This window comes from Bactrocera latifrons, unplaced genomic scaffold (genome assembly GCF_001853355.1).
Source record: "Bactrocera latifrons isolate USDA-ARS-PBARC rearing strain unplaced genomic scaffold, ASM185335v1 scaffold_88, whole genome shotgun sequence".
NCBI classification, from domain to species: Eukaryota; Metazoa; Arthropoda; class Insecta; order Diptera; family Tephritidae; genus Bactrocera; species Bactrocera latifrons.
In genome coordinates, this window is record NW_017537578.1 from 1205125 (window position 1) to 1224245 (window position 19121).

General features: G+C 37.4%; 1 protein-coding gene across 1 annotated transcript in view; it reads left to right on the forward strand.

The window, feature by feature from the left end:
- LOC108977354 (hemicentin-1-like) overlaps window positions 1–19121 on the forward strand; it is a gene marked incomplete at its 3' end in the record, with an annotated part of 131538 nt that overhangs the window by 51127 nt on the left and 61290 nt on the right.

A 19121-nucleotide genomic window follows, 5' to 3' on the forward strand; every position in this document is an offset into this window, starting at 1 on the left:
GCAAACTGATATTGCAAGATCGTCATGCGACTCTTTGTTAGATTGATTAACCGTACCATCATTGCTTCAATATTTCTAGACATTTTGGTGTAAAAAAAATTCACGCGGGTTCCCACAGAATTGGTCAATCGCTCAAAAAACGGCTTGTGTTTATTGGTCGAAAGAAATGTTAAAAAATACAACAATGGTGTTTCGAACCACGCCTTTGGGATCGTGAAATATGATGGTCAGTAGATTTTTGATCGCATGAGTCCGAAACTAAAAGGCAGTCGATGTATGAGTCTTTCAAAATGAGCCGATTCCAACAAAAGCTGTTCGCGTAYGAAACACTTCCAAGCAAATAATTGCCTGTTTATTAAAAAAAAAAACTGGACATGCCGTAAGCGTACTACTGGAACAACGCAGAAGAGAAAATTCTTAGAGGTATACAATCGTTTCATTGTTACTTGTCTTTCAATAAATCATGCAAATCAACCAYGACTCGCACACATAGACTGAAAAAACATTTTCGCATTTTAGAGCATTCAAAACATCGATATTATGAATAATCCTCCGTAGAGTCCTTATTTGGAATCGACGGACTTCTTTTTAAGCCCGTGCGAAAAACATAAACTAAAARTTCAATGTTTTTTAGCCGATTGCTGCCTTTTGGAGATACTTCAATGAGAGTGGCAAAWGTGCTACGACAATTGGTTCGAATATATGGAAATGTGTATAAGCCTTAACGGGGAATATTTTAGAAAACAATTAAGCGATTATCWAWGATTAATATTTGTTTTTGTAGGGAGAGAGAGAAGTGGTTCAAAGAAGATGTTTATGTTTACCGTTCATAGGTTTTGTTAGGTTAGCTATAGGTTAGCTCACTTAGAATTAGCAAATCTAAGGTTAAAGCATAGTGGATCTCATACCATTACTGATTCGAGTCAAGACGAACTGGTGGTTTTCGAAAGCAACTGCCTTAGCAGATTTGTGAGGGACGCATGGTTTGAAGTCAACTTAAGAGTTACTAATTCAAGTGTGATCTCGACAAAGTTCGGAAAGACAGCTAAGGACATATTATTGATATAATATCAAGTAATTTTAAGAGGAAGTTAAAGAGTGCAGCTCTAGTTATTATTACAAAAATGTATTGGTATTCCCAGGACTAAGTAAGCCTAGCAAAACTCAAAATATGCTGATTAAAACTTTTAAAACTAAATGCTATACTGAATTCGACGTAAAATTCTAGAGATAATTTAAATATCAGAAAATTCCAAATGTTTATATAAAAGAGGTATTTGTTTTCTGTAACCATCACTCTCTAACCTATAAAATTAACYTAAAAGATATTTTATATGGAAACCAAAAACATAAAGTAAATGAAAAATGTCCTTCAAAAGCAAACTTACGTAATCAAAAACAGTATAGCTTTATACTCCGCAGCTGTGTCGCTCACACACACATGTACCTATGCTCATAACTGCGTGTGTCAAGTTGGATTGTATTTAAAAACTTACTGACCATGACTATTTCACTGCATAGCCATATACTTTTACATGGAGATCCTGCTATTGAAAAAAAAAAAAAACAAAAAAAAAACCTTATCTTTCCTCGACCAATTATTCATATGTAAAATGCTAATGGTTTAAATTAGAGGACAACCGAAGTCTCGCACACAGACTACATAAATTTGCGAGTTAATGATAAATAAACTTGCCATTAGCCACAAGGCTTTTGTGCGACTGCCAACTAAATGTAAGTGTATGTGTTTGCATATGTGTGTGTGTGTGGCTGCGTGCACGCATAAATATTCAAAGAAGCGGTTGCTGAAAAAAGGCACAGAGAAACGCTTTAAAGGATATTTGCCAGCTGAACTGTATACACATACACACACAWATGCACGCACACACACACTCGGGCACAACCGCAAAATATAAAGGCGAAGTGTTGAGCTGCACGGCCGCAATGCAGTCAGAAATTGAAAAGTGAGAAAACCGCCATTAGGGTCAGCTATAGTCACCCCTCCGACCGTTTCTCGTGTGTCCCTCCAGCTGCCAGAGAGCGGTCGGTCACTTAAACTCTCACAACTACACACGCTCGTCCGCCACACACTTGCCAGCGTCCGACATGCGGTRTAACGGGTTTTCACTAGTAGCTGTGTTCACTTAGTCTGTGTATGTGTATATGTGTGTGTGGTATATATTTMATGCGGCAGTTTAGTTAGTGGCGGTTGTATGTGAAAAAGGATTTGGTTGGGTTTTGGCGCATTTACTTGCAGATAGATTTTTCATAAGCGCACATACACACTCATACATAAGCATATAGCAAGAGCTGGACTAAACTATTTATTAGATGCTAGTATTTATAATTAAAGTATATACTAAGTATTTATATACAATATTTAATCTGCTGTAGAATTTCGCAGTGGCCTCGTAAAGGCACTGCTTTACCCTTTATCCTCTTCGTTATGATTGGTACGAGAGCTATAATTTGGTGGCACGCACCACCATTTATTCATAATAGAGGCACCGTTATGTTCAGCTGAGAKCCTGTAGTGTTTCTCGCTCAAAACYCTACCGGGAAGCATTAGMCGGCGCCCAAGCGCCAGCACTTTCATATCTTGACAATCCAGCGCCCTTACGGGGCTCTGTCTTTCAACGGAACTAACGGTACTTTCAGTAGCACGCACTATACGAAGTCCTGCACTATTTTGCGGCTACTCTAACTCACTGTGGGTTGTCATAATTAAGCAGACATACATACGTGTACGTAATGCGTATCCCTGTACTTTACTCGCCTATGCCGCCAGTAGTATACCCCCTTGTACGTTGTYTGTGTGAATTCACATACAGCGTGGGTAATCACAATTAAGTCCTATTTGCATAGCACATATCGGTCTACGTTTTTGCCTTTCTTCTTTTTTTTTCATCTCTCCATTTTGCATTTGGCTTCGCTCTGCTCGTTTTTTCCTCGTCGCTTACCACATTAATGGCAATCTTGAACGCTTTGCGGCTCAAGCGTAAAACAAATAGGGCAAATTGTAAATTTATGTTTTTATATGAGTTAATATTTATCTTCATCATTGCTGCGTAATTATGGCTGTGATATCAAAGTGTTGCTGAGAASCGTACGAATTTCGTGAAATTCTCTCTGTGTGTGAGAATGTTTCCGCATGTGTGCGTGTGGTAATTAAGCAACAAGGCGTGGGTTCATATAAGTTTACTAATATGGAAAGTATACATTTGGTATATAGGCATATACATMCATACATATTTATGTACAAAGTCTGAGGAATGGAGTGTACATATATAAGGATATGTTGGTTAACATTCTTTTATCTTCTTCCTTATGATCTCCATGCTTCTGCATACATTTGAACCAATCGTCGAGGCACTTTTGAAGGCAGAGCCGTTTTCAAATCACTGCTTTCGTATTTCTTAATATTTCTTTCAACCAAATGACATTAGCCTTTTCTTTTGAGCTATTGACAAATTGTGTGGGATTTAATGTAAATATTTTTTTTTTTACAATGAAAGCAGTATTGAATGTCTGCTGTTCCCTCTAATGCCTAAATTGCACGATCACATAACGATCACATAACGATCTTGCAATGTTAGTTTGAGAGCCACTGAAAAGCCTTTGAAATAGCTTCCGTACAAACTTTAAGAAAATCATTCTATAGTGAACTACCTCACCATACCATCGATCCTTTGCAATCGAAGCATTGTTGCTGAATCCACGTCGAAATTTTTAAAAGATAATTGCGCAGAAACGTTCCTGATTTAATTCCAGTCTAGAAATTAATATTTTAAGTAACTGTAAACATGAAAAACTTGTCAAACTTTACGATAAAGTTGTGAGTTTCCCGATTAAAGCACTAGGAGTACAGTGGCTTAACTTTAGTGGCTTAACTTTTTTCTTTCAAGGCATTTATTTATGCAGTATGCATTTTTATATCCCTGCTTTCAAATTGTCCAATACATAGTCAGAAACTTTACTTAACTTTAACCACTGACAATAATTACGCCAACCAATAATTTTTTATGTTTTTGGATTTGGTTTCCATGCTCAAATTCTTATTGTAGACAATGAAGAACTCTGAAATTTTTATTTTTCTCTCTTAAAGTTTGCTTTTGGCTGCTACGAATCGGCCTGATTTGCACAATCGAAGATAAAGAAAATATGCAGAAAAAAAGTTAGGAAAACTAACCTCTCCAAAAAACAAAATCCAGATCCAGGAGAAGAAACTTTAAAATGCAGAAATCAAAACCAAATACCATTTCGACCGGCTTAAATTGACTTCAGTCACAAGTCGTAAGGCCATAAAAGTTTCGAATATTCGATACTTTACCTTTTCCATATCGCTTATTCGACATCAGCTGAAATTATTCATAATTCATTAACTTAGTTATTGGGCAAGTAATGCAGTATTKAGAAATCATCGATCAGAAGATGTAAACTTTTAACAATCAAAGTCAATAAAGTTTCATTCAAATAAACGAGTCTCGTAATTTGATTATGAGAGCACTCGTATTACTAAACAAACATATTTCAATTCAAGGTTAATTAGTTGTCGGTTTCCCAAACCTCTTAATAAAAAGTAATAGAGTAATTGTACCACAAACAATAGTTCTTCGRAAGCAGACTGTGTAAAATATTCTAGATCTATTCTAGTCTAGAAAGCCCGTTTCAATTCGTATACACCCACCGCCTCGCAATGAGTGGCACAAAAATCAACTGTTTTACTAATACCAATATGGTCACTGAATAAACAGTTAATATAATTCGAGATAACTTTTGAATATAATATTCTAAATGAGTTCAAAAGCCGATTTTTCTCATCATAGTCGGATAGCGCGTCAGAATTAAAAATAGAAAGAGCTGATATCATACAGCTAATAAATGCTTTCAAAGTTTAGAAACATATGTTTTGTTTCCAGGCAGCCTATTAAAAATCTGTGTACATGGAATTAGATTTAAATTAACCGTACATCTTAAAAAATTTTGACTAAATAATAGATTAACCTTTTAACGAGCTAATAAAAAGAATTTTTCCTCGATATGGTTTGCATCTTCGCTAATTTTTTTACGAAATCGGCCTAAATGTAGGCAACGCTTTATCATAAAACATGAGAAGGGACAAAGTGTTGCCTACATTTAGGCCAAATTTAAACTCTTTTTATTTTAATAATAGAACTAATATAAACATATCGTATATATATAAACATATCACTTTTATTCATTTTTATTCGTAATYAGGACGCCGCAAATAATCCACAGAAAAAAAATTTATTTTTGAGTTCGTTGAGTAGTCTTAAGGATGGTCTGTAATCAACTGGTAGACTTAAAATCAAAGTGCTCAATAAACATTAATGAATATTTATCAGAGAGGGCAATCAGTATACGATAAMTTAGTGAGAAAAATCGCTAAGTAAACAATTAGTATATATTTAYAAAACAATTTGTAGTTAGTAGATGACATTAAATACAAGTGATAGACATGAGCCAGCATTTTCAGACTTTCTTAATAATAATTACAAGCTGATTGTGCGAAAAATGCCTGCAAACACGCAAAAATTCATCAGTCAAGTGCCAACAATCACCAACGATCATTAGTCATAATTAGTAGTCAGGAAGTCAAAAGGCAATATTCTGTGTATAMGTAAATATTCTCTCTACAAGTCATTACAAAAAAGACGATAGCCAAATATCGTTGCCGTAAATGCACAGTGAATAAGGAAAGTTAAGGACGCGAGTCGCCTGTAGAGGCGAGTGAAGTTAACGACCAGCTGCAATGTGGCATAAAGAACCTTTGCAAATCATACAACATAAATAGTTAAAATATAAAAATTAGCAAGTCASAAAATACGAAGCAGTGACTGTAAATATGACTCCATGAATGAACCAGGGTAAACCTTAAAAGTGATAAACTTCAGTAAACAGTCAAAAGCTTTAAATAGACAATACCCTTTCACTGTCGTGCCAAAAAAGCATTACTTCCGCGCGCTGCCCACATAATTTTGACTTCCTAAAATATTTGCAGCGCTCAGACCACTCCAAGCGCAATGCAAACATTTGTGTTTGATTTACGAGCAGCCGGACCCAAAAGTCAGAGACATTTTCGCAAAGATATCAAAATAAAATCAAAATTGCATTCCATWGAAAGCAGTGTAAATACGCAAAACCGTAAATCTAATATCACAATGCTGCAGCAGACACGCGCCGAATCCAACACACGCACACACTTACGCATTGGCGTCAAATCGAAATTTAACATTGTACGCAGCACACAGCGCTGCACCGGCGCTAACATCGCACGTCTCGTTTTTCAATTTACCTCTCCACATCCACTTACATCCTCCAAATTACTTACTTGCGAAATCTTTCTTCGACATTCTCATTTTCGCAATCTTCCGGACGCTGTTGCAGTGCGCCATTTATTTTTGCTTGTGTAAACTTCAGCGTCTTTTACGCTGCTCCTTACCGCGCGCAGCATGTGTCAGCGTTGCAACAACATAATTTCGGCGCGTAGCTTACGCAATGCACTTGCTGTGCTGCCATACACTGCTCTTGCAGCACGCCCTCAGCTGCCACAAGTTGCAACAGACCCAGCGGGCGTCGACGGACGCGCTGCTATTGACAGCGGAAGCAACTGTGCGCGTACTGAGCCTGATCTCGAAATTTATTTTTGCTCCTTAGAAATGTGCGCGCCACTTGGCAAGCGCAGCGTCAAATCGGCACAAGGACTTCTGCGAACAAATCGTGAAAAGTGAAAAGCGCCCGCGGGCTAGCTAAGGTCGCGTGGGTAGCAGCACAGTGACGAAATGCTGGTGAGCTGCGGAAAGTGGCGAGAACGCAAACTAAGCGCTGACTAGCGGCGAAGTGGCCGCTGCAGTGAGGGTTACTTATACGCCACGGCATGCTGGTGCATTCCGTCCCCATAGCAGCTAATACTTGCGTTATTCTTTAATTTAATTCTAAGTTTTTATGATTTCATATTTTTCATTTCATTTTTTTTTTTTTTTTTTTGTCACTTATCTGCGTCGCCAATCAAGTGCGCGCAGACACTTAATTATTTAAATTAAGACGTTGCTAAATTATCGCAGAAAATATGGTGTGCCTTTGTTTACAACTGATTATACAGTGACGCTGCCCTTTTGTGCGCGCACTATTTTTAGCCACTGTATCCGAGCGTATTTTCTCTCTGACTAGTGGCTGGTTCRCTAAGTTCGAAGCCTAGCACAGTTTAAGGGGCATCATTATACACAATCCAGACGATACTATCCTTCGATAGCATTTTTAGCAAGAATGCACCTCTAAGSTGACTACTAGAAATTCGCGAAAGCAAAAGTGTATACAATTTCCGTCGATGTATGAAAACAGCWGTGTAAAAGCGCGGCCCAAAGTTACAAATATATGGCCACACACTCTTATTATTATTATCACTAAATTATACGCGCACACGTGCGCACAAACAGTTCACATATGTTTATGTATTGCATTACAAGTTGTTTGCTGGCTCCCACATACACAYGCACATACAGATGAGGCGACTCGGATAGTTGCAGTAAATTTCATTTTGTAACTCTCATGTGCCACTTGACAGACTTGGAACCATATTTTCTGCCACTCACGCAAATACTCGCATTTCTAACACAAACGCACATACACACACACACACACGCACTCACGAAAAAAAGTCTTACTTGCCGTCACTGCGCCGCGTGAAGTGGCTGGGCGGCCCTGAAGATGAGCATCAGCGCGCCGAACGCAAGCAGACACTCTTGGCTGCGTTGTATGTACGTGTATGTGTATGTGTGTGTCTTTACTTGTGTTGGTGCAGTGTGCGCGTGTATTCGTCGACGCATATGCCTGCCACTGTTGCCTCATTAATTATGCAACATTACGCACGCACCAGCACGACAAAACGCAACAAGCAATAAGAAGCGCCAATGAAGATGATACAAGTGACGGCRCGGCGGCGTGGCGGCAAATGAAAAATTTAAATTAGTGATGATGGTGAYGGTGGATCTGGTGGAGTAGGGCACAATTTTTTAGCGTCTAAGGGGAGGATCTGAAATATGAACGCTTGCTKACACAAATACGCGAGCATAAACATGCCAGTGGTCGGCAAATGTTTGGCTGCTGGTGAGGCACCGCTGGATTTGTGGGAAAAGACAAATACAAATTTCAAATATTTGAAATAAAAGATTTTTAAGAGAAAAGTAACCAATTAATTGTATTATATTAAGCTTTGCCTGTGTTATACTTAACTTAATTCACTTTCTTTTCTTAAATACAGAAATGCTCCTTCTAACTTTCCCGTAGTAAAAACATAGGCTGGAGAGATTTGAAATATTGTTTATGGTTGCTTGTATGACAATGAGTATAGTAAAAATAATAGCTCTTAAGAAGCAGACGGTGTAAAATATTCCCCTCTCACACTGTCTAGAAAATCAATTATAGTTCGAATTTTTGTAAACTTACAAGCTCAAACCCACCACCTCTCAAACAAAAATCAAATGTTAAGCTGAAAGCACTATACCTACTGCTGAAAATGAGACATTTCATATAGACAGTTCACAGGAAAAAAATGCGTAATAGGCAAAATAACAGTTAGTAACCAGAATTCGGGAAAACCTCTGAATATTATGTTTCAAATGAGTTCAAAAGACCAATTTTTTTCATTCTAMGCGTGGAGAGCGTCGGAATTAGAGAGCAAAAGGCCTCATATCATGCAGCTAATAAAAGCCTTGAAGGTCTAGAAGTATATCTTTTCATTCTCAGCAGCCTTTTAAATATCTGTTTCCACGGAATCGTATTTAAATTAACTGTAAATCTCAACAAATTTGCCTAAATCATAGATTATGCACTGAAAGAGGTAATAAAATGAATTTGTACCTCAAATGGTTCGGGTCTGCGCTGAATATATCACGAAATGTGTCTCAATGTAGGCAACAATTTATTTGAAAAGATGAGAAGGRACAAAGTTTTGCCTACATCTAGGCCCTATTATAACTTTTTTGAATTATAGAACTTGTATAAAAAAATAGCGTCAACAATATCGCTTTTAATAACTTTTAATATCCCTAATAGGATACATTAAGTTTGCTACACGTCCGATGTCGTCCTATAAAATATGGTATCGTATCCTATAAAATATGGTATATATGTAAATGAACAGTATGACGTTTATACTAAGTTTATTTAGCTATATTCGGTTGTCTATCCGTACGTCAGTCTATAGCCAAGCATTCCCTAAATCTTTGAGATATCAATTTGAAATCTGGAATACGTCGTTTTCTCTTCCAGAAGCTGCTTATTTGTCGAAACGGCCGATTTTAGACCAACATAGGGAAAGCTCTTCACAAAACTCAGTAAGATGTATTGTCTTAGGTCATGATGCCATGGTTGGATTTTTGAAGAAATTGTTCAGATTGAATCAAAATACAGAGCATATAGCTGTCATATAAACTGAGCGATTTAAAACAAGTTATTGTATGAAATATTTTGTATTTGCGAAGAGTATTATCGCTTATCGCAACCCAGGTTAACGTTTACTTTTGTTTTTTATTAATTTCAATGAAGAGTTCTAAACAAATATTGTTTTAAATTAATTATTATTCAGATATTTCAATTTGTTTATTAGTTCTTTATTTATTAACAAGCTCTGCACAACCTTCAACGCAGCGTTCGGYACTTTTGCCCGCAATATCACAGCTCTCACAGTTTCGTACACAAATTCTTTGAAAAKTTTTCTTTTTCGTGTTTTTTAATCACTTTTGTCTGCCACCACTATTTATTTGCCGACCGCTGTATGAATAGGCGACGCAGACACATGCACCCACACAACTACAATTTATGCTGTTAGAACTTAATGATGACATTTGGAAAACAAAACGTAATTGCATGCATCCTACTTACATTCAAATGCAAGCGCGTTTACAAGCATATTTATGTGTATTATGTGTATGTGCGTGTGYTTGTTTGCATTCAAGTGCGTGAGCGTGTGCAAGAGTGTGGGTTAGCTCTTTAGTTGTGTGAAAATATAGTGTTGCGCACGTTTTTCGCAGGCAGTTGGCAACTTCATTAGTGTAATGAAAAATGTCAAGGACACTCTGTCGCCAACTGAGCCTCTGACAACGCCGCCGTTGGCTTGTGGCCGCCTAGTGTGCGCTAACGAGGAGTGTGGCGGCCGCGTTTGGGGGAGAAGGAGCGCACTCGTTATGCCCACACAAATATAATCTGACTATTAAGCTGGTGGTTGCTGGCAGTATCAAAATAAGATGGTGAAGATGGCAACAACTGAAGAAAGCCCGCCGCTGTTGCTGCCTTTGCAAAGACACAATGAGGCCACAGTGCAACGGGCTGGCCACACAGCAGGCAACTGTGAGGTGGCAAGCGACTTTTGGCACAAATGGCATACAGTAACACAAAACATAATCGCGTGCAGTCGCCAGGGGCGTATGAGGAAGGTAAATTAAAAAAAAAAAATTAAAAATCATTTTAAAACTTTTAAAACCTGCCGCGTGTTTACTTAATAAAAACTTTAGCGCCAGCTAGCTTTTTTAACAAATTTAAATTGCGCGAAAAACAGCAGCTTGCGCAACCGTATCATCTTTCAGCGTTTCAATATGCGTGAACAGCAGTTTTTCCCCCCAAAAACACAGATTTCCACACTTTTTCCACGCAACCTGCCTTTCGATGCAACTCTGCAAATCGTGTGCTCATCCAAGCCATTTGAGCGGATTTCACGTCAATAAATGTAAATTACGCGCGCAATCGATAAGAAATCAAAAATATTGCACACTTTTTCCCAAGCACCCTTTATCCCCCACATCTTTCAAAACATGTCGCTTAGCGCACGCCCTGCGGCGGAAAAAAGCGCGCGCCGCGCCGCTGGCTGTGCGGGGATTTAATTACAAAATGGCGCTGTGCATACAAATTTGCTAACGCACACACACACTAATACACATATGGTATACACTTACATGGACCACATTTAACAAAAACTTTTACGCGTGAACTGCTAAGCGCGCATTGCCGTCGTTGGCATATTTTTTGTGTGTTATTGTTTGGCGACAATTGCAACATAATTTCATTGCTTTGTGTATGTGTGTGCTCGCTGTGCCTGGCATACATTTTCAGAACTGTAGCTATTTGTGAGTTGTTTCTTTTTCTCTCGCTTTGGTAATGGAAGCGCGAAAATCGGTAGAGTTTTGCCAAGACTTGTTTTCGTATTGCAATAATTTACAGTTAAATAATCTACTACAAATTACTAAAGTCGAGGAAAAGTCAGTGTATCAAGTTTCACTTGGTTTCTATATTTTCCCAAATTTAGGCGCTTTTTCAATCTCAAATCAAAGAAATGTAGCCTRTACTTAGGCGTACATGGATCAAAAGTGAACTAAAAATACTTTTTCCAAATTWGTCTAGCAATTTTTTGTAAATTTCTTGGGTTTATGAAATCTTACTTTGTTTAGAGCTTTCTTAGAGAAAAGAGACTTATAAGTGCAGCAAATAATCYAAAAAATAGCTCCTTGCTGTATTGGAGATTATTTAGTAAAATTTCTCAAAGAAGATTAAATTCAGAAATTTTATTTTTCATTAGAGTTCGAATGATAAAATATGTTTGACAGGTTCTGTGAAAAGCTTTTTTTTTTACTTTTTTTTATAGATCTTTTATGACCTATAAACTAGGCTCAAAAGGAAGGCATATTTTATAAGTAGCAGCGTCGTTACCAAATTCAGCTGAAAAAAATGTTTTCTTCTCTTTTATTAGCATATGCGCCTGTTACTAGGATATAGCCGAGGTTACAACAGCGCGCCAATCGTTCTTTTTTTTTTCGTTGTTTGGCGCCAATTTGAGATTCCATGTGCAGCCAGATCCTTTTCCACCTGGTCTTTCGAGTGGAGTGGAGATCTTCAATTTTCTCTGYTCTCCATAAATCTTCCGCTGAACCTTTCTCTCGAAAAATCTTAACTCTGACTAATCATGCTGGCTCATCATCATCGTCCACGCCGCTGCACCATAAAGCAAGACGGTCGGGAGGAGTGACTTATAGAGTTTGGTCCTTGTTTGTCGAGAGAGGACTTTACTTCTCGATTGCCTACTCAGTCCGAAGTAGCACCTGTTGCCAAGAGTTATCCTGCGCTCGATTCCCAGGCTGATATTGTTGTTTACGGTAATACTGATTCCAAATTATCAACGACTTTAAGGTTATGACTTTTCTTTTTTTGTTGATGAAAGATATACCAGACTCCTTTGCTTCGCATCTTTATCCAACCTGGAGAAAGTAAAACTAATGGCCATTTCACCGGCGTACATYAGCAGTTGTYTTGCAAAAGATTGTACCTTCTCTATTCAGCGCTACAGCTCGAATTAWTTTCTCCAGCAGTAGATGGTAGAAGTCGCACGACAAGGAGTCGCCTAGTCTGAAACCTCGTTTCGTATCGCGCGGCTTGGAGAAGTCCTTCCAGATCCTGACAGTGCTTTTGTTACTACACAACGTCAGTTTACATAGCCATAATAGTTTTGAAGAGGTATTAAATTCAAACATTGCCACATAAAGGCAGCTCCTTTTCGCGCTGTCAAAACAGCCTTTATGGACGAAAGGTGGTGTGTACCGATTCTCTTTTCGCGGGGCTTTTCCAAGACATGGCGTATGGTGAATATCTGGTCGGTTGTTGATTTGCCAGGTCTAAAGCCACACTGATAAGGTCCAATCAGTTTGTTGACAGTCGGCTTTAACTTTTCACAGAATATGCTCGTTAGAAACTTATGAGCGATGCTGAGGAGGCTTGTCTACAGTCCGATCGAAGTGTTTCGTCCGATCATATTCTATTATTTTTCTTTAAAAGACTTTGTTTTCAACAAGCAAAAGTATTACAATACCTTTTCTGGAGAAATAGCTCACAAAAAATATTTTTTACAAATGTTTACCTTAACAGGGTTTGTGAAGTAAGCCACTGAATTGGAAACATCCATAAATCAACGTCCGTTGGTCCGTCCGTATGAGTGTATATATGCGCACTATTCKCTCAGTTTTTGAGACATTGATCTGAACATTTTATCCCGTTCATCTTTAACCAAAGTTCTGCTTATTTGTCGGAATGGCCGATATTGGAGCACGATAGAATACAAAATTAACGGTCAGAATTTAATGCTTGTATGGAAACCTTTTTCAATTGAGGAGATATTTTCATGGAATTTTCCACGGATCATTGTCAAAGTCAATGTTGTAATCTCCGAATAACTTATTCAAATCGGACCAYTGCAGCATATAGCTGCCATACAAACTAAATGATCGGTATCAAGTATGTCTCTTTTATAGAGAACTTTTTTACTTGARCAGTCGTTTTAACGAATTTTGGCCTGGCTTATTGGCTAAGACAATAATGTGATCTGTTAAAACATTATTCCGACTGGATCATTATACTATAGAATATATGTATGTAGCTGCCATACAAACTAATTGATCAAAATCAGAATAATGATATGAAAATGCGCCTATGGGGAATATTATAGCCTTGATATAACCAAAGTAAAACCGAAGTTCGATTTTCGATTTTTGAGTTTTTACTAAAGGTTTTTTAACGAAATATATAAAAGATGGCAAAGTAAAATACTCTTTACTATGCAAAAACTCAAACTCATATTGATTATCGCAGACAATTTCTAAACAAAAACGAAGCTAAATACTCAAATTTATTTTATGCGTAGCTAATCCCTTCTCAATCATTTAAGAGTTATCGCCTCATTTCGTGTCAAAATCRCTGTTTTCTTAATCGGAAAAGCACTAAATTGCACTGCTTTGCATATAAACAAGTAATTCGAAAGCAYAAATCCGCATTTATCACCCAACAAGCACAGAATCCATAAACACAAACATAAACAAAGAGTTCAGTTGAGCAAAGGCCGAGTGCAGAGTTCAGTGGTTGTGAGCAAACAATGCGCACCCTTTCAGTGCAGCGCATCAGAAAGCAATAACAATTATTACAATATTAATAACAATAGCAATAAGAATTTATGGCGTATTTGGCTGCACTGCGCGCCACTCACGCCTCTTGCAGCACATTAGTGCCCCCTGATGTGACAGGCAATAATCAAACTCAATGCGCTCGCCAACAAATCAAAAGGCTGCAACACACGAATCGACACGAAAAATATGAAAATCATTGAAAGACAGGCAATCCCCGTGTTGACACTTGGCATTTTTTTATTATTGACGCATGCAGCATGGATGTTGAAAGGCCGAATCGTGCAACAAATTGAAGAAGTCAATTAAATTGCTAATGCAACTGCAACGTTAGCGCTTAAGTGTGTTGCACGGAACAGCTGGAAATGCTTAAGCGACGATACGTGCATATGCGCCCCTCATGCCTCATCGCACTAACACACCGCGCCTGCAACACTTTTTCGTGCACTGCGTTCGAGTGATTTGTGCGGCGAAAGGCAATGCGCACTTTGCGTCTTAAAATAAAAGCGCATTCACTTATGCACTTCATCAAATTATTACCGTTATGCAGCGTGGGCCATTTACGTGTGTTTTAGGGCACCGTTGTTGTTGTTATTTTTGTTGTTGTAAGCAAATGCATGGCAAACAGTGCAACTGTCAACGCCGGCATGCGCCATTCCGCCTCGCTGGAATGTTAGCTAGCGACAACAACAGCAAGAAATATGTGTACTATACAACAAAAATGATGTAATTTGTGTTTGGGGTGCGCGCTCAGGTATTTTTAGAAAATTATGTTGTATTTCAAAAGCAATCATAAAAACGAAACTAAATCATTTTGTGAGATTTCCGATGACGTTTAAAAATAGCAAATGCCGACAAAGGTCTACAGCAATTTCGTTTGTTTCGACGGTTCCAATATGCAAGTGTGTGTGTGAGTGTGTATTGGAGAGGGGCGAAAATGGAAAATATTGCTGTCAAAAGCAAATAGAAGATTTTCGTGCACACCAACACGCTGCCGCTGTGTACATAAATACATATGTGGGTATGTATGTATATATTGAATATTCAAAGATATGTGTTCACTCAAAAGCTTTTTATAAGCATTTCACATTTTCATAAATTACAACAGGAAAATATTGCCGCAGTGTCATTTGATGTCTCCCTTTCATTGTTGCTGCTGTTTGCTCGTTTTTATTTCGATTGTTGTGTTCGTATCTATATCTGTGGCTGTGTGCGAAGGGCGTCGTCTGTCTTGTCACATTTTTTCCCACTTTTCTGCTTTTTTCCATCCCGCAAAGAAAGCTGCATRCTGAAAATTCGGTGAGCAACGTTTTGCGTTAATTGAAAATGATTTTCCCCTCGAATTTGCCGCTGGAGAAAATGGAATTTGTGTCAGCGGCAGCCGCGTTTTAAAGCGTAGGTGGCTYGCTTTCTCTGCAGCGCACATGCCAATGTTTGTGTGTGTGCGTTTGTTTGCCCCATAATTAAATTAAGTTTCTTGAAATTTCAATACTGTTCATTAAAAATTAAGTTATGCGCWGGAATTAAGAAATATGTTTGCTTGTGGCTTTAGGGTGAGGGGARTAGTGCACTTATATATAATTTTGGTTTTATGCTTACTAAATATTAAATAAGTACTTTGGTTAACTTTTAAGCATTTTGCTAAAACTAAAGTGAAATGGTAATTAGTTAAAAACTTAAAGATTTCTCATCAAATATATAGAGCTCTCAGAACATCTAGAAAGGYTAAAATAAGAATAAATTTAACKAAAAARAAAARGAAAAAAGAAAAATGGATATACTGAAACTTATAGCATATAGAAGTAAAAAAAAATATTTCTCTTAATTGTCATGAGTCCGTTTGTGTGCCGACTTTATATCTACTTTAAAAATTCTTCGATATTTTAATTTTAGCCTTGCAAACAACGTGGCAATTTTGATATATAAACAAAATATTGAATAACCACTGAAATTGTTCTCGAAGGTGTCAAACCGATAAAGACCTAAAAGTGCATTTCTAACTATTTGATAGAAAATTTCAAGTTTCTTCTTCAAGTTTATTCATATTTTATGTATAACAAATAAGGAACGGCTAAGTTCGAGCGWAACCAAACATTTGTCTAGTCCTCCGACTTGCAAGCATCAAAGTTGGGGAAATACCTTTGATATTAACATAATTTCGTATTAAAGGAATTTTTCAAAAGAACTCAGCATTCCTTATTCGACGAAGTCGGGAATGGATTACAAACAAATTTGGTATMTTTTTGGTTTAGTTTCACTAAAATGTCAAATATTTTAGCCAATTGAGGGGTTTAAATAAAGGTGAAAAAGTAAAGTAAAGGTGAAAAGACGTAAACCATTTTATGKTATACATTGAGGGCAGAGAAAGGGATTTTATTAATTTTGACAGAAGACCTGTTCTCGGGTCTTTCATCATTCATATCACATAAAATCATGCTAAGTAGTATACGAGAGTTGGGTAGTATTGAATCGATTTTATCTATTTTTGCTAATGCTACATAGAACAAATATGCCACAGTCTAGTAAAATGCCCAAGGATACAATCTTCACATAAGAATCGCCAATCTGTATGGCGTAAAGTCAGTCTGATGTTGGGAAATCCTAATATCAGTTGTATGGGGGCTAGCTYAAGTTTTCGCCCAATTTTATCCATTCTGGTGACAAAGATACGTTGTCATGAGTCAAACTCGTTCTCCTATCTTCATTGAGATAACTCACATATTGGGCGATATACGTGCTAAAAAGGCATCCATAAGTTCGAAAGTCTTTATATTAAGTATACGAGCGCTAAAGAAAGCATTAATCCGGTTTGACCCACTTTTTACACACACAAATACCATTAACAGGAAATAATTCTCTCTGAAATTCACTTATGTCATTCACACATTGAACGACATTTTCGATATCAACATAGGTACTGGCGTGCGCATATTCGGTACCTAGAGGTTTGAGCAGTTTTCGTTAGATTTGAACAATTTACGGTCATAATGAAGCATACTTCAAGGAAAATATTCATGCAAAGTTTAATCTCGTTATATTAWKTGTTTCCTGCTTTGTTATTGAAATTTTGTTATGTGTTAAATGGGCAATGAAATTGGCTATCATACAATTTAACCTATTTTCATGTTGTCGCAAAATGTGTCGAAATGGTACGTTTTACAGAGATTTTTTTTAAAGACATATAACAGCCCAAATGCGATTTCTTGTACTAAATAACAGTTTTGTATCTTATTTTGCGGCTTTGTTATGGCAATTTGTAGGTTCTCATTTAATGCCGTTTTGTGGGCGTGGTAGTAGTTTGAATACGCCTACGTGAAACACCGACCTTCCGTGGTTACCCAGCAAGATACTTATGTAGCAAAGCTTCATTCAGATGAATAACATTGCAAAAATTATATAATTAATAATAACTTTATAGCAAGCCATATCTGACTCAATTCGAAAACCCAAGGTATACAAGGTTAGGTAAGTGACTTCGCTAATATTCGATAAGATCCCTAAATGTAGGCAACAAATGAGTTGGGTATAAAATTTCTTATTGTGACTCTATTTATACATTTATACTTTCTTCATTCAAAAATTTGAATTTATTTAAAAAGCTTGCGGATGCATGGAAGTAATACAATTTAGAAGCTAATTTTGCAGTATTTCCTAAATCATATTTAGAATATTAATAAATGCAGTGGGAATAAATGTATTTTTCGACAACGTTTATATCAAAGTCTTTTCATATTTTGCCTTTTAGTAAAATTAAATACTTATGTATAGTAAAATACTTAAGAAATGTAAATGTTTAACCTATACGAGGTCAAACATATTTGAGATCGGGCTAAAAATCTGAAAAGCACATATGTGACCAATACGGTGGCGTTAAATTTAAGGAAAAATAATTTATTTTTTTATTTTAATTTTGATAACTTCCCTGGCTTTTAGCTGATGTTCAATATATTCGACAACAAAAGCACCATTTATTGACACTAATTTTTAGAAATAGTTAAAATCAAAAACGAAAATTAAATCGATTAGAATTCTCTACAGAAATAATTTTTATGTCAGATGTAGATACTAAATTAGAATAAACTTAAAGCCGAGGCATTCGACATCTGGAAATACTAGCATAGTCCTAGGCACTTATGCCTAATTGAAAACTTTCCTATTGCTGCTCCCTCAATAGCGAGTTCAATAGACGCGTGCTTAACGTAGTTTGGAAAGAATTCCTAAAAAATGCCAGATACACTAAATTTGGCACCTCAACCAACGACAGTAAACGTTAGCCGACGCCAAAATGTGCTGCTGATAAAACCACATGCGCCTAAACGCAGGCAACAGAAAAAAATTTACGCCAAAACTCGTAAATACAACAATGTAAGGCCATAAAAAAGCATTCAGCAAGGGATATAGCAGCTAAGTAGCAAGCAACTTTCGCCAAGCGAACATAGCAAAAAGAAAAGGAAAAACATGGGAAAAAGTAATGAAAGAAATAAAGACTCGTATGGTCTGCTGGCCGTGCACTGACGCATGGCGACAACAACAGGCGCGCTAACCAGCGCACCAGTGGCGAGGGGACGAACGAAACGAACGGCAGGAGCAGCACATAATTGCATTCACTCAAGCGTGTTGCAAATAGCTGGATCCGTTGACGCAAAAGAGGGTAGAACGAAATCAATGAATCAGAACGGAAGTTGTAGCAAAATATGTATATACAAACAATCAATAGAGCAAAATTATTGCCCTTCAACAGCAGCAGYAGCAGCAGCGGCAGCGCTACAAGGAGGGAGAGAGCTGAGTGAGCGAGGGAGCGAGGGAGCGCGCAAGCATTGACAGGGCATAAGTAGAGGAAGCTGTGCAGGCTACACAGCAGCAAAACGATAAAGATTGAGACTAAGCAATACAGTAGCGTAGGAGTGCGGGTGGGCGTGCATAGACAAGGAAATGGCGCAGAGAAAAAAGGATGTACAAATAGGAAATAGTTTCTGCAGTCCGTTAAGGAAACGGAATAAACATTGTAATAAGTAGCAAAGAGCATATTTGTTATGTGGCATTGTAGCTGTAAACATTTCTATACATACATTCATATATATAGATATATATATTCACAAGCAAGTTATTTAGAGCACAACAACAACATGCTGTTTATAGTACTTACTTCCTTCACATATTCTT